Source organism: Emys orbicularis, chromosome 12 (assembly GCF_028017835.1).
Source record: "Emys orbicularis isolate rEmyOrb1 chromosome 12, rEmyOrb1.hap1, whole genome shotgun sequence".
In the NCBI taxonomy this organism is placed as follows: domain Eukaryota; kingdom Metazoa; phylum Chordata; order Testudines; family Emydidae; genus Emys; species Emys orbicularis.
This window is the reverse complement of record NC_088694.1, coordinates 16,805-32,036: the sequence shown is the minus strand read 5'-3', so window position 1 is coordinate 32,036 and position 15,232 is coordinate 16,805.

Genomic DNA, 15,232 nt, shown 5'->3' with positions numbered 1-15,232 from the left:
TTGAACAGAGCCGGTCCCAAAACAGACCCCTGCGGAACCCCACTTGTTATACCTTTCCAGCAGGATTGGGAACCATTAATAACTACTCTCACTTATGTTGAGAGACTGCTGCAAATGAAGTTCTGCATGGACATTGCAAGCAGAATTAAAACAAGGCAGGTGAAATTTTCAGCTTCACAGTGGCCTCTCCCTGTTTTGTTAGTGCTTGAAATTGAGCTGCGTAACAGAATTTTGGTTTTTAATTTTCTATCTTTAAAACCAGCAAGGCATGAAAGAAAAGTTCAGTATGTGTACATTCTGAATAAACTGACTCAACATTATTCCTTATAGGAAGATTGTTTCCACGCCAAATGTTGATTCAACAATGAGTCTTAGCTGTGACTTATAAACTTACATTATGTCGTAATGCCAGGTCAAATATTTTTAAATTCCTAAGTGCTGTCACACATGCATCTGATGGATTTCCTGCAGCTCTATGTCGAGTTCTAGATCTTTGGAAACCGAGCCTTGTTTTGTAAGAAGCAATTTAATGTTTTGCATAGGAAGACAGGAACAGCAATACTGGATCAGACCAGTAAGCCATCTAGTCAAGAATCCTGTCTCTGACAGTACCAGCTGCTTCAGAGGAAACTGCATGAACCCTTATAGTCACATTTTGAAATAAGCAGTCCGGGGAAGGTTCTTCCTATCCCTGTCATTTAGGAGCTTACCACCTGAAGCAGGAAGTTTAATAATCCTTCTCCTTTATGTAAATGCCTCCGCCTTTTTTAATCCTCTAAATTAATTAGCTTATGCTATTTTGTGACTGAGTTTCACAAGCTGTGCTGTGTTTAAAAAAAAATTGTCTTTTATTTCTGAACTTGTCTTTAATTGAACATCCCTTTGTTCTTGTGTTATGAGTAAAGGTAAATACGTGCCCATAACTTTCCCGTACCAATCAGTATTTTGTTTATCTCTTTAATATCACCTTTTAATTGTTTCCTCCCTAAAGTAAATTAGTAAGTTCTAATCTTTTCTGTCTCTCTTTTCATACCGAAGTCTGTCCTTGGTCATATTTGTCACCTCCATTTCAGAGACTTTTTATTTCTCCTGTATCTTTTTTGAGATTGGAGGGTGGGGAATGGAACAAAAAATGAAGGTACCACACCAGAGATATATATGATGACATTATACTGATTTCAGTATTTTTTCCTCTTCTATTTCTTATGAATACTAGCATTTTGATCAAAGCCGCACACTAAGCAGAAAGTGCTTGTGCCTCTCCTTTCCTTTTATCAACGTTCTTACATGGTAGATTTTGGTTTGTCTTTTTTTGCTCTTCATGATCAGCAAGATGTGTTTATATTGCTTGTTCTCTGAACAACAATGTACAAGTAATTTGAACATAAGTATTTAGGAGGAAGCTGGGGCAGCAGTTGGAGCAACATGGTGACAGAAGACTTTAAGTTAATTGCTTTAGTAATGAAAACAACTTCAGTTGCTGGTGGAAATCCATTCCAACAAAGTATATTAATAACTTGTTTTAAATTCAACATTCTAATAACCTGTGCATGAAGAGGTCCAAAAATCTACTTATGTTTGAACTGTGGACTTCATAGAGTATTGTGTGTAAAGGCAGGGCTGGCTGAACTCATCAGTGTGGGTTGTTTTTTTTTCTTCTTCTTCTTTTGGGGGGAGGGATAGCTCAGTGGCTTGAACATTGGCCTGCTAAACCCAGGGTTGTGAGTTCAATCCTTGAGGGGGCCATTTAGGGAACTGGGGTAAAAATCTGTCTGGGGATTGGTCATGCTTTGAGCAGAGGGTTGGACTAGATGACCTCCTGAGGTCCCTTCTAACCCTGATATTCTATGATTCTTTTCCACCCCCCACCCGAGGCATTTTCAAGGCATCTTCTGGACATTCAAGAAGACTTTTATATTGGCCTTCTGAAACTCTCCAAAGAACAAAGAAACAAAACCCCAACTTGTGTGGATTAATCACAAATATTTTCATTCATGACTCTCAAAAGGCCTTTCAACTATGAAATGGTGACAACCACCTGTATAATAAATTATGCATGTGTATGAATACACTGTTTCAATTTCCTGTGTTGAAATCAGCCAATTGTCTAGCACAGCACTTCTCAAACTGTTGGTCAGGCCCCCAAAGTAGGTTGTGACTCTGTTTTAATGGGGTTACCAGTGCTGGTGTTAAATTGCTGGGGCTCAGGGCCAAAGCCTGAGCCCCACTACCCTGGGCCAAAACCCCAGAGCTTCAGCCCTGGGCGGGAGGACTCTAATTTAGGCTCCCTCGCACGCCCGGAGCGAGCTCAGGTTCCCGCCCCCCCCCCACTTGGGGTCACAGCGTAATTTTTATTGTCAGAAGGGGGTCACGGCACAATGTTGTTTGAGAAAAAGTTCCTAACTGTCAGGGTGGTTAAACACTGGAATAAATTGCCTAGGGAGGTTGTGGAATCTCCATCTCTGGAGATATTTAAGAGTAGGTTAGATAAATGTCTATCAGGGATGGTCTAGACAGTATTTGGTCCTGCCATGCGGGCAGGGGACTGGACTCGATGACCTCTCGAGGTCCCTTCCAGTCCTAGAATCTATAAAACCCCTGGTCTAATGTAAGGATGGCATTTTTAGGGTTGTGGTCACTGTTTTCAGTGTGAAAATTGTCCTAAGAATTTTAATCAGCTCCTTTGGCTGGAATTGAAGCATGTTTGTCCCTCTGTCCATCTAGCTTTGGCACAGAGCAGTAATTTTCTTCTTTCAATATGTGACCATCTAAACTTGAACACTAAAATTGGGAGTTATTTAATAAACATTTATTAGATGTCTAAAAGAGCCATGATTCCATGATGGAAAAAAGAGAACAACTGGGCTAAAAGCTCAGCCCGGTTCAGTGGCAACATGAAAGCAACAATTAGAAATATAAAGCAACATATAACAATAGAGAAAAAGGGGAAAGAGGGAGCAATCAGTATAAATGAGAAGCTATGAACTGTAGAAAATTTGGAAAGCTAAAGACATCAGGGAAAAGTCCATTGCTGGCAGGGCTAAGGACAATAGGGACTTTATAAATGTATATTAGGCACAAAAAGAAATCCTAGCAATGGCACAGGCCCTTTAGCAGATGGAGATGGTGAAATTGTTCATTATGATGCAGAAAAGGCAGAAGTGATCAATAAACATTTCTATCCCATAGGTGGAAAGAAGCAGAGTGATGTGTGTTTATCCCTTAAGGATGACAAAGTGCTTTCCCATCCATTTAGTAACCAGTGAGGATGTTCAAGAACATCTGTTGGGGTAAACATTTTCAAATTAGCAGTTCTGAATAACTTGCACCGAGCTGTACTACAAAAACTGGGTAAGGTGATCTCTAGCCCACTGATGTTCATTTTTAAAAAACTTGGAATATCAGGGAAATTCTCGGATACTGGAGGAATCCTAATGTTGTGGTAATATTAAAAAAGGGCAAGCAGAGTGACCAGGGTAACTATAGGTTGATAAGCCTGACATCAGTCCCGGACAAAAGAATTAAAAAGTTGCTATGGGAGTCAATTAATACAGAATTAAAGGACAGGAATATAACTAATGCCAGTCTGTATAGTTTTTATGGAAAATAGGTCTTGTCAAAAAAAACAAACACCTGATTTCATTCTTTGAAAAGATTACAAGTTTGGATGATAAAGGTAACTGTTCAGATGTAATGGACTTCTTTAAAAAGTTTGACTTAGTACTGCATGACATTCTGATTTTAAAAATTAGCATTATACAGTATGGCTAAAAGCACACATTAAATGGATTAAAAATTGGCTGTCAGACCTTGTTGTCAGTAGCTACCGGTGTGGTGCTCTGCTCTTGTTTGATGATGATAACAGTCGGCTGCGTGCGTGTTCCCTCTGTGTGCTGCCCCGGCTCTGCGAACATAGCTGACACAGCAAACCCCGAGAGAACCCCCAATGACCACAGACTCTAGTAAAGTACGAAGGAACCCGAGCCAGGTTTATTGTCAAACGAAGCACAGTAATAGTTTCCTATAGACTCTACAGGACATACTACGAATATGTGCCCCCTGGCAATGGACACAGCTCAGTCAGTGGCGGGACACTCCACTGCCCCCTAGGCTGGACAAAGATGCGCACTCCGGGACCTACTTTTATACAGTTACAGGACAGATTACTCATCCCTACTGACGCATTGAAGTACAGCCCCTTGATTCATTGGGGGCTGTCTCCTCCTTTGATCATGTTGTTTCAAACAGATCTATTCATCATGCTGTCCTTTTGACCCTGTCTTTAAGATGCACCTGCTTCTAGCAGCCCTCTTCTTGCCAACTTCTGTGAGTGGGGCCTGCCTCTGGCTCTCAGCCCAGCTTTTGCTTAGCAATGCCTGGAAGTACTTTGGTTCAGGCTTCAGGCCTCAGACTGGGCCTCTGACACAAGAAGTTATGTTTCAGGGCCTCATCTTACTACATTCCCCCACTTTTTGTCTTTTTAAGGGGAGGATGTTTACCCATCATCCCAGAAAAGCATAATGCATGGACTAAAGATAACACAGTGGGCTAAACACTGTTATGTGGTTATCTTATTTTACCATCCATACACTCATGCCCCATCCGTCTTTTTAGTCTGCACATTCCCACGTACAACTGATAGACAGATTTTATTACCCAATTAATTTTAGTCCCTTATCGTGGGCCAGGGAATGTTAGGCCCGGGACCTCATCTGAGGAATGTAGTTTTATAATTGAGTCTTAGAGGCACTCCCAAATCCTTAATATATATTAGTAATATGGATATGGTATATATATTTGTAGTGTATATGGGCATACATGTATAGTATGTATGTATACATATAACAACACATTATATGCAAGCATACCAATTCTTTTCCAATTAGTTGTTGTAGTTTGGCCCTTGTGGTACTGCAAATGGCAACCCACTTTTATTAGGGCAATTACAGTTACCATCTGTATTATTATTAGTAGTAGGCTGAGCGTTTTGAAATACTGGGATAGGGATTGTGATAATGTGTCCCACAGTGCTATGTATGTGAGAAGTAAAACAGAAATTTGGAGTAGTGGCACTACCACTGAGGCCTTTCATATATAACTATATTGTGATTAGTTACAACACAGTACTGTCCATCCATGTTATAAATTACCCCTACTGCTGGTTGTCACCCTCTAGTAAGCTTCACTGGGCAGGAAACAGAAGTGGCTAGCTTCTCTGTTCCATTGGTTGAACTGCTCTGTGATACACCAGTAGTTGATGTAGATCCAGTTGTTTCTTATGGATGCTATCTTCCAGATAACCTACTGAATGGACAGTAACCAATTTATCAAATATTGCTGTGTCAGGATTGGTATCCAGACACTGAATAAGATTGTTTTGAATAACATGTGCCTCAGTTAGGATGCAGTGTCAAGAAGTGAGGTTTTTACCCATGAAAGCTTATGCCCAAATAAATCTGTTAGTCTTTAAAGTGCCACCAGACTCCTTGTTGTTTTTGTAGATACAGACTAACACGGCTACCCCCTGATACTTGACCCAAATTGTGACTGGTACTAACAGGCAATTTGTTTACCCAATTTGTAGTTACTGTGTAACTTTGTTTGTTTACCACTTTGTTTTTTCCTTGCCTTCACGTTGTTTGCTGCCATTTGTTAGTTAATTTTTACCTATGTGTTGGTTAAACAGTTTAGCAAGGTTATGCACATTGTAAATGTTGTACAGCAATAAGACAACAGTACAACAATAATACAGTAGTACAGCAATAATACAGTTGTTTTTACACAGTAACCAAGTTGAAATTAAATGACGGCTTATCCTGGTCCAGCTAGTGGTTTTTAGCTGATTGTTAACTTAATTGTCCATATATGGTAGATAAAAGTATATTTGACCAGTCTCTTATAAAGCACTTCACTTTTCTTTTCTTTTCTTGATGCTTGGGGGTTTCTTCACTGTATACAGATATCTTCTGGTGTCTTTGTGGTGGGATATCTTCTGGTGTCTTTGTTCTTAAGTTAGTTAATATAATAAAGTTTTTGTTTTTTCCTTTTTGTTTTTGTTTTCAGTAACCCAAACTTAACACAAAGTTTAACTTAGTTTGTTGACAATGTAATAGGGACAATGTAATATGGACCGAGTCTTTTATAACACAAGCTATACTTTTTGCAGTTGTATAGACATTCATTTTCATTTGAGGTGCATTACTAATATTTCATAGTAAACATAATGCTTAACGGCTAAAATAGATGCTCACAATCTCCCATGAGAAGGTGTATTGCTTTCCCTTGCTGAACACTTTGTTTCAGCAAAAGGGTTAGTAACATAATTTTAACAAGCTTTTTAGAGTTAATTTGCTTGTGATATCAACTTCACTTTTGTTAACTGTTTAGAAGCACAAACTTTAACAACCATTGCTTCCCATTAACATAACATAACAACAAAATAAAAGCATATAAGATTAAACAAATTATAAAATTAACCCAAAATAAATTTTAAATACAGGTTCTTGCAAATACTTTGAGGGTATTAAACTTTGATGATGCTTTGTTGTGTTTGGGAGCCAAAAGTGGAAACTTGTTGAAAACATGGAGACCTGTTGACGTTGTTTGGTTAGCTTTATGAATAAATTTTTTGCTATCACATTCTTATAGCTATATTTAAAAGTACAAACAAGTTTATAAAAAGCCCAAACAAGAAATTGACATTTTGTTAATATTATCTTTACCTTAATGTTGAGGTTTCCCCATACCTTTTTTCTTTGAATAACAATAAAAAATATTTAAAAAACAAAACTGTTTTCAAAAAGAGAATTCTTTTTGTTTGCAATTGCATTATTTGTTGAGGCATAAATATATGTACATATATTTGTAACTGAAACCTTTTTGAACGTTGCACAAAAAATTGGTGCTAATAATACTATGATTATACCCCAACCATGATCTTTTACCCCAATTGACTTTTGTTGCAACAAAATAAAAATAATAAAAAATAGTCACGTGACACACACAACATACAACACAAGACACACACATGACATACAGGACAAACTAACAATTAAAAACAAATGGCACCAGAATTCTATTCATAACTATACAAAATAAGGCAAACAAAAATAAATAAATAAAAAGGGTTAAACATTTGAATAAACAAATTATTACCTTTTTTAAAACTTGTAACATAAATTGATAAAAATATATTAATATTTGCCAAATGTATTGTATTAATTTGGTAACAAGGAATTTTGCATTACTTTATATTTAACATTATTTTAAAACTCTGCTATATGAAATTAGAAAAGCCCATGTTTCAACTATTAGTGCGTGGTTAGGATTAGAAGCAGAGTCTGCATTTCTGTTGTTTGGCAACCATATCTTCAAGAAAGTTAGGAATAATTCCAGCTGTTGCATTCCTGAAGGGTTAAAATAATTAATTCACTGGACTTATTCAGGGCCGCCCGGGGGGGCAAGTGGGGCAATTTGCCCCAGGCCCCGCAGGGGCCCCCACAAGGATGTCGGAGGCTCCCCCCTGCCTCCACCTTTCCCCATCCCCCGGCGCCTCAGCACGCTGCATCCAGGAGCAGCCCTGGACAGAGCTAAAGTGGCGTGGCTCCAGCGGGGCCTGAGCTCCTCCCGCTCAGAGCTGCGTGGTAAGGGGGCGGGGCTGCGAGCTGCAGCGGGAGCTCAGCAGCACTGTCCAGGGCCGCTCCTGGATGTGGCGAGCTGAAGCTCTGGGAGAGGGGGGAGGTGGGGGTAAGCGGCATGGTAAGGGGGCCGGGGGGGTTGGATAAGGGGCAGGGAGTCCCGGGACAGGGAGGGGGCAGAGGTTCTGGGGGAACGGGGGGTTGGATCGTGGGCGTTCCGGGGGTCTGTCAGGACTCAGCAGGGGGGTGGATAGGGGCCGGGGCAGTCAGGGGACAGGAAGCAGGGTGGGTTCGTGGGGGGTGGGGTCCCGGGGTGGTGATTGGGGAGGTCTCGGGGAGCGGTCAGGGGACAAGGAGCAGGATGGGTAGGGGATTCTGAGGGGGGCAGTCAGGGGGCAGGAAGTGGGTGGGGGTCAGATAGGGGGCAGGGCCAGGCTATTTGGGGAGGCACAGCCTTCCCTACCCTAAAGCTCATTCAGCAGTTTGAGGCTTGCAGACAGCTATTTAACACAAAGAGCCAAGCTGTTATTTTTTCCCTTAGGGCTACCATCCCTTTCACTTCTCAAATGCCAAATTATAGTCTACATTTAATTTCAGTGCTATAGGGAGATTCATGTCAGGGGAGGGTAGCCTCATTTAAAATTATCCAAGAGAGCCATGGGGGAGGGATCATATGAGAAGAGCAATATCCTACACCACCTACCTCCTTCCCAACCCTACCAAGGGAGACCCCCCCCCCCTGCATTCCCCGAAGCTCCAGAGGGGTTAATTTAGTGGTTCTCAAACTTTTGTACTGGTGACCCCTTTCACATAGCAAACCTCTGAGTGCGACTCCCCCTTATAAATTAAAAACACTTTTTTATATATTTAACACTATTATAAATGTTGGAGGCAAAGCAGGGTTTGAGGTGGAGGCTGACAGCTCGCGACCCCAGTAATAACCTCGTGACCCCCTGAGGGATCCCGACCCCCAGTTTGAGACCTCCTGGGTTAATTTAATTTTAGCACCCTGTGTCCATTCACATGCATGTGCTATTTTGAGCATTTCAGTTTTCACAACATAGGCTCATCCCAGATTCTGGAACAAGCTCAAATGCTCAGTTCATGGAGTATGTACATAGTCTATACTAAAGACAAACCCACAGTAACCGTCTCCAGTTTGTGAGGGACCCCATGGAGCCAGTCTCTAGGAAACAGATAAATTCATGGAGGTTAAGTCCATTAATGGCTATTAGCCAGGATAGGCAAGGAATGGTGTCCCTAGCCTCTATTTGTCAGAGGATGGAGATGGATGGCAGGAGAGAGATCACTTAGAATCATAGAATCATAGAATATCAGGGTTGGAAGGGACCTCAGGAGGTCATCTAGTCCAACCCCCTGCTCAAAGCAGGACCAATTCCCAACTAAATCATCCCAGCCAGGGCTTTGTCAAGCCGGGCCTTAAAAACCTCCAAGGAAGGAGATTCCACCACCTCCCTAGGTAAAGCATTCCAGTGCTTCACCACCCTCCTAGTGAAATAGTGTTTCCTAATATCCAACCTAGACCTCTCCCACTGCAACTTGAGACCATTGCTGCTTGTTCTGTCATCTACCACCACTGAGAACAGCCGAGCTCCATCCTCTTTGGACCCCCCCCTCAGGTAGTTGAAAGCAGCTATCAAATCCCCCCTTACTCTTCTCTTCTGGAGACTAAACAATCCCAGTTCCCTCAGCCTCTCCTCATAAGTCATGCGCTCCAGATCCCTAATCATTTTTGTTGCCCTCCGCTGGACTCTTTCCAATATTTCCACATCCTTCTTGTAGTGTGGGGCCCAAAACTGGACACAGTACTCCAGATGAGGCCTCACCAATGTCGCATAAAGGGGAACGATCACGTCCCTCAATCTGCTGGCAATGCCCCTACTTATACAGCCCAAAATGCCATTAGCCTTCTTGGCAACAAGAGCACACTGTTGACTCATATCCAGCTTCTCGTCCACTGTGACCCCTAGGTCCTTTTCTGCAGAACTGCTACCTAGCCATTCGGTCCCTAGTCTGTAGCAGTGCATAGGATTCTTCCATCCTAAGTGCAGGACTCTGTACTTGTCCTTGTTGAACCTCATCAGGTTTCTTTTGGCCCAATCCTCCAATTTGTCTAGGTCCCTCTGTATCTGATCCCTACCCTCCAGCGTATCTACCACGCCTCCCAGTTTAGTGTCATCTGCAAACTTGCTGAGAGTGCAGTCCACACCATCCTCCAGATCATTAATAAAGATATTAAACAAAACCGGCCCCAGGACCGACCCTTGGGGCACTCCGCTTGAAACTGGCTGCCAACTAGACATGGAGCCATTGATCACTACCCGTTGAGCCCGACGATCTAGCCAGCTTTCTATCCACCTTGCAGTCCATTCATCCAGCCCATACTTCTTTAACTTGGCGGCAAGAATACTGTGGGAGACCGTATCAAAAGCTTTGCTAAAGTCAAGGAATAACACATCCACTGCTTTCCCCTCATCCACAGAGCCAGTTATCTCCTCATAGAAGGCAATTAGGTTAGTCAGGCACGACTTCCCCTTGGTGAATCCATGCTGACTGTTCCTGATCACTTTCCTCTCCTCTAAGTGTTTCATAATTGATTCCTTGAGGACCTGCTCCATGATTTTTCCAGGGACTGAGGTGAGGCTGACTGGCCTGTAGTTCCCCGGATCCTCCTTCTTCCCTTTTTTAAAGATGGGCACTACATTAGCCTTTTCCCAGTCATCTGGGACCTCCCCCGATCGCCATGAGTTTTCAAAGATGATTGCCAATGGCTCCGCAATCACATCCGCCAACTCCTTTAGGACCCTCGGATGCAGCGCATCCGGCCCCATGGATTTGTGCTCATCCAGTTTTTCTAAATAGTCCCGAACCACTTCTTTCTCCATGGAGGGCTGGTCACCTCCTCCCCATACTGTGCTGCCCAGTCCAGCAGTCTGGGAGCTGACCTTGTTTGTGAAGACAGAGGCAAAAAAAGCATTGAGTACATTAGCTTTTTCCACATCCTCTGTCACTAGGTTGCCTCCCTCATTCAGTAAGGGGCCCACACTTTCCTTGACTTTCTTCTTGTTGCTAACATACCTGAAGAAACCCTTCTTGTTACTCTTAACATCTCTTGCTAGCTGCAACTCCAAGTGCGATTTGGCCTTCCTGATTTCACTCTTGCATGCCTGAGCGATATTTTTATACTCCTCCCTGGTCATTTGTCCAATCTTCCACTTCTTGTAAGCTTCTTTTTTGCGTTTAAGGTCAGCAAGGATTTCACTGTTAAGCCAAGCTGGTCGCCTGCCATATTTACTATTCTTTCTACACGTTGGGATGGTTTGTTCCTGCAACCACAATAAGGATTCTTTAAAATACAGCCACTTGATCATTACCTGTTAGGTTCACGCCCTCTGGGGCACTTGGCATTGGCCACTGTCGATAGACAGGATACTGGGCTGGATGGACCTTTGGTCTGACCCAGTACGGCCATTCTTATGTTCTAACCTAAATGAACCCAAAGTTATGGAGACAGATATGAGTCAAGGAAGCCAGCAGAGTATCGGAAACCTGGAGAAGTCTCTGACTGGACGGGCTCAGGCGTTTGGTCACAAGCTGAGGTGGTTCAAAAGTTTTGGATTTTTTTTAAGCAGAATTTTTTTATTGTTTCTTTAAACAATCAAACACAGCAAGCAGCAAATATTTGGCCACACACTTCTGAAACCCCAAACCATGTTCAGGTTTTGGCAGACTAATTTCAGCTTTTCAATTAAAAAAACCACAACAAATTTTGAAGGAAAGCAGACATGGTTTTTTCTGCTTTTTAAAAACCCCTAGTTTTTGATCCAAAAAAAGTTTTGATGGAAAATATTTGTCCAACTCTTTTAATGAGCTTTAGTGCCTTTTAGCACTAGCTGATGCTGAGAACCAGTGATACCTTGTAAAGGTGACTTGAAAAGAAGTTTTCTCAAAACTGGGTTTGTGCCGAGATGCGGAAGGTTTTTAAATGTTTATTTTTCCCAGGGGGGAGGGATAGCTCAGTGGTTTGAGCATTGGCCTGCTAAACCCAGGGTTGTGAGTTCAATCCTTGAGGGGGCCACTTGGGGATCTGGGGCAAAATCAGTACTTGGTCCTGCTAGTGAAGGCAGGGGGCTGGACTCGATGACCTGTCAAGGTCCCTTCCAGTTCTAGGAGATGGGATATCTCCATTAATTATTTATTATTATTATTTATAGGGCCGCCGGGGGGGCGGCAAATGGGGCAATTTGCCCCGGGCCCCCACGAGAATATAGTATTCTATAGTATTGCAACTTTTTTTTATGGAAGGGGCCCCTGAAATTGCTTTGCCCCAGGCCCCCTGAATCCTCTGGGCGGCCCTGGATTTATTAAAAGTAAAGTTTTTACCTTGTTTTCTTTTTGTTTCTTGTTTTGTTCTGTTTTCAATTGCTTTATCCTTGGAGGTTTCTGTAAAAACTTCAACTTTTAACTTTTAAAACCAAGAGAGAGAGACGAAGTAAGGAGAGGTGGGGGAAAAGGGGTGGGGTGGGGTGAAGAGCAACCTAGGAAGGTAGCGAGACCTGAGCCAAGAGAGATTAACTTTATCAAGGTATTTGAAAGTACAGGCAGCAGCAGCAAGTTTAGCAAACTGAGACAGAATATAAAGGACAAAACTTAACCAGTATGTAAAAATATTTGAGAAAGAAGGTTATATTTTCAGATATGAGCGCGGAGTGTGGTTCCGTGGGTCAAAACAGTTGGGAACCACGCCCCTGTTTTTTTATCCTGGCTCTGAGAGGAGAGTGGGGGTAGTTACCTGCTCTTGTAAAACCTGAATTTGTTTCCCCAATGTCTGTTGCTTTTGTGTGCATGCCAAATGGATTGCAGGAGTGCACTTTTTTGCTGCAGTTAACTGTTTTGGGGCAGCTCCATGTGTTAATGTATTAATTATAGGTGTTAACCCGCTTAATTTCGTTTTTTTACTTTGAAATTATTTTTTATTCACTCCCCTGCGATCGAGTCGCAACTCCTGTCTCCTAATGTGCTCTGTGAACTGTTCCATATTTTCCTTCATCTGATTTACCAATTCTGTGAAAGTATTGTTTGCTACTCTTTCCTTCTGTGCACTTACTTGTCCCATTCTGACAGGCACCAGTCTAGGTCCCGCTTTAGGTTTTACCAGAACCTTGCTTTTATCATAAGGTGGTGGTTGCACTGCAGTGGACCCTGTTTCATCTTTTAATTTTACTAGGGTCACCTTTTTCCATTTCTGTCCCCATTCTTCAGGCACAGGGTAGCTAGCTGAAGCCTGCTGTTTACCACCAATATTTATAACAGGGGACGGCACATGTATTTTTTTTAGGTTCCTTGCAGTTGTTTCCAGTGTTTTATTCTGTTCCTGTGCTGGTTGCCTCTGGGCTGCTTGCCACCCTGCCAGGAGGGTGGGAGCATTCCTGGGCTGTGTAACTTCTTTTAATTCTTTTAACTCTTTCTTTGTTACTGTTACTTGCCCCACCAATTTTGTCGGGTGCTGTTTTAACCATTCAACAGCCATGGTTATAGTTTGCAATATTTTACATTTTAAGGCTACAGTCTCTGCCCTAGTCTTACAAATTACATTACATGTTTCTTCCCCATTATATTTTTTAAACTCTGTGGGGATTTGCAAGGAGGGGTTAAGGGGGTTCCCTAGCTCATGGTTTTCTGCCATGTTAGATCGCAATTCCTACAGCGTACAGCTCGCTTACTCACCAGATCAGCGGTTGGGGTCACCAATGTTATCAGTAGCTACCGGTGTGGTGCTCTGCTCTTGTTCGATGATGTTAACAGTCGTCTGTGTGCGTGTTCCCTCTGTGTGCTGCCCCGGCTCTGCGAACATAGCTGACACAGCAAACCCCGAGAGAACCCCCAAAGACCACAGACTCTAGTAAGGTACGAAGGAACCCGAGCCAGGTTTATTGTCAAACGAAGCACAGTAATAGTTTCCTATAGACTCTACAGGACATACTACGAATATGTGCCCCCTGGCAATGGACACAGCTCAGTCAGTGGCAGGACACTCCACTGCCCCCTAGGCTGGACAAAGATGCGCACTCCGGGACCTACTTTTATACAGTTACAGGACAGATTACTCATCCCTACTGACTTATTGAAGTAAAGCCCCTTGATTCATTGGGGGCTGTCTCCTCCTTTGATCATGTTGTTTCAAACAGATCTATCCATCATGCTGTCCTTTTGACTCTGTCTTTAAGATGCACCTGCTTCTAGCAGCCCTCTTCTTGCCAACTTCTGTGAGTGGGGCCTGCCTCTGGCTCTCAGCCCAGCTTTTGCTTAGCAATGCCTGGAAGTACTTTGGTTCAGGCTTCAGGCCTCAGACTGGGCCTCTGACACAAGAAGTTATGTTTCAGGGCCTCATCTTACTACAGACCTCAAAAGGTAGTTGTCAAGGGGAATCGTCATCCAAACAGAGGTATTTCTAGCAGGGGTCTGCATGTATCAGTACTAGGCCTGATGATGAAAATGTTGAATAGCAGTGATGTGGAAGTAAATATAAAATCACTGCTGATAACATTTGTGGATGATAGAAATATTGGTAAAGTGGTAAATAATGATACAGATAAGGAAGTTGTACAAAGAGATCTGAATTGCTTGGTAAGTTGGGCCCATTCAAACAAAATGCATTCTTCATCTGGGAGCAAGGAATGTAGGCCATACCTACAGAATGGGGATAAGTATCCTGTAAAGCAGTGACTCTGAAAAGGATCTAGAGGTCATAGTGGCCAGGCAACTCAACATGAGCCTGCAGTGTGATGCTGTGGCGAAAGGGATATCGCAATCTTTCGATGTACACCTCTACCCCAATATAAAGCGACCCGATTTAACATGAATTTGGATAAAACGCGGTAAAGCCGCACTCTGCGGGGGCAGGGCTGCGCACTCGGGTGGATCAAAGCAAGTTCGATATAACACAGTTTCACCTATAACATGGTAAGATTTATTGGCTCCCGAGGACAGCGTTGTATCAATCAGGGAGGGTGAGGTCCTCTGCTGGCAGTTGAGGTGTGAACACCAAGGGAGGAGTGTCACGGACTCACAGATCGTGCCCACTCTTGGCCCCGTGCGGTCTGTGGGGGGTGCCCCTTTCAGTGAGACAGCCCTTCTCGGGGGTCCACTCTCTCTCGGGGTCAGGCCCCTCCACCTCCTGGATCCGCACCTCTCTGAGCCTTAGCATGTCTGTCTCTGCCGTGGGCCCCCTCAGGGAGTCCACTCGCTCTGGACCCCCGGGGCCTCCACCCCCGAAGGGGTTGATGCAACCCTGTTCTCTAGACCGAAGTAACTCTCAGCCAGCATGAAACAGGAGGGTTTATTGAGAGTTGAACACAGCACAGGAAACTCTCTGACCCTCAGGCCTGGCCTCCCTCAGCACAGCACATCCCAGTCTCCCTGCATCCAGGTGGGCTCTGCCTGCTTCCCCTCTCCAGCCCCGAGCCCCCCTGCTCGCAGCTGGGCATCTGAGATCCCCGGCCCCAGGCCCCGCCTCTGTCCATTGTCTTCTCTCCAGGTAAACAGGGTCGTAAACCGGGGCCTCCTCTCCTCGC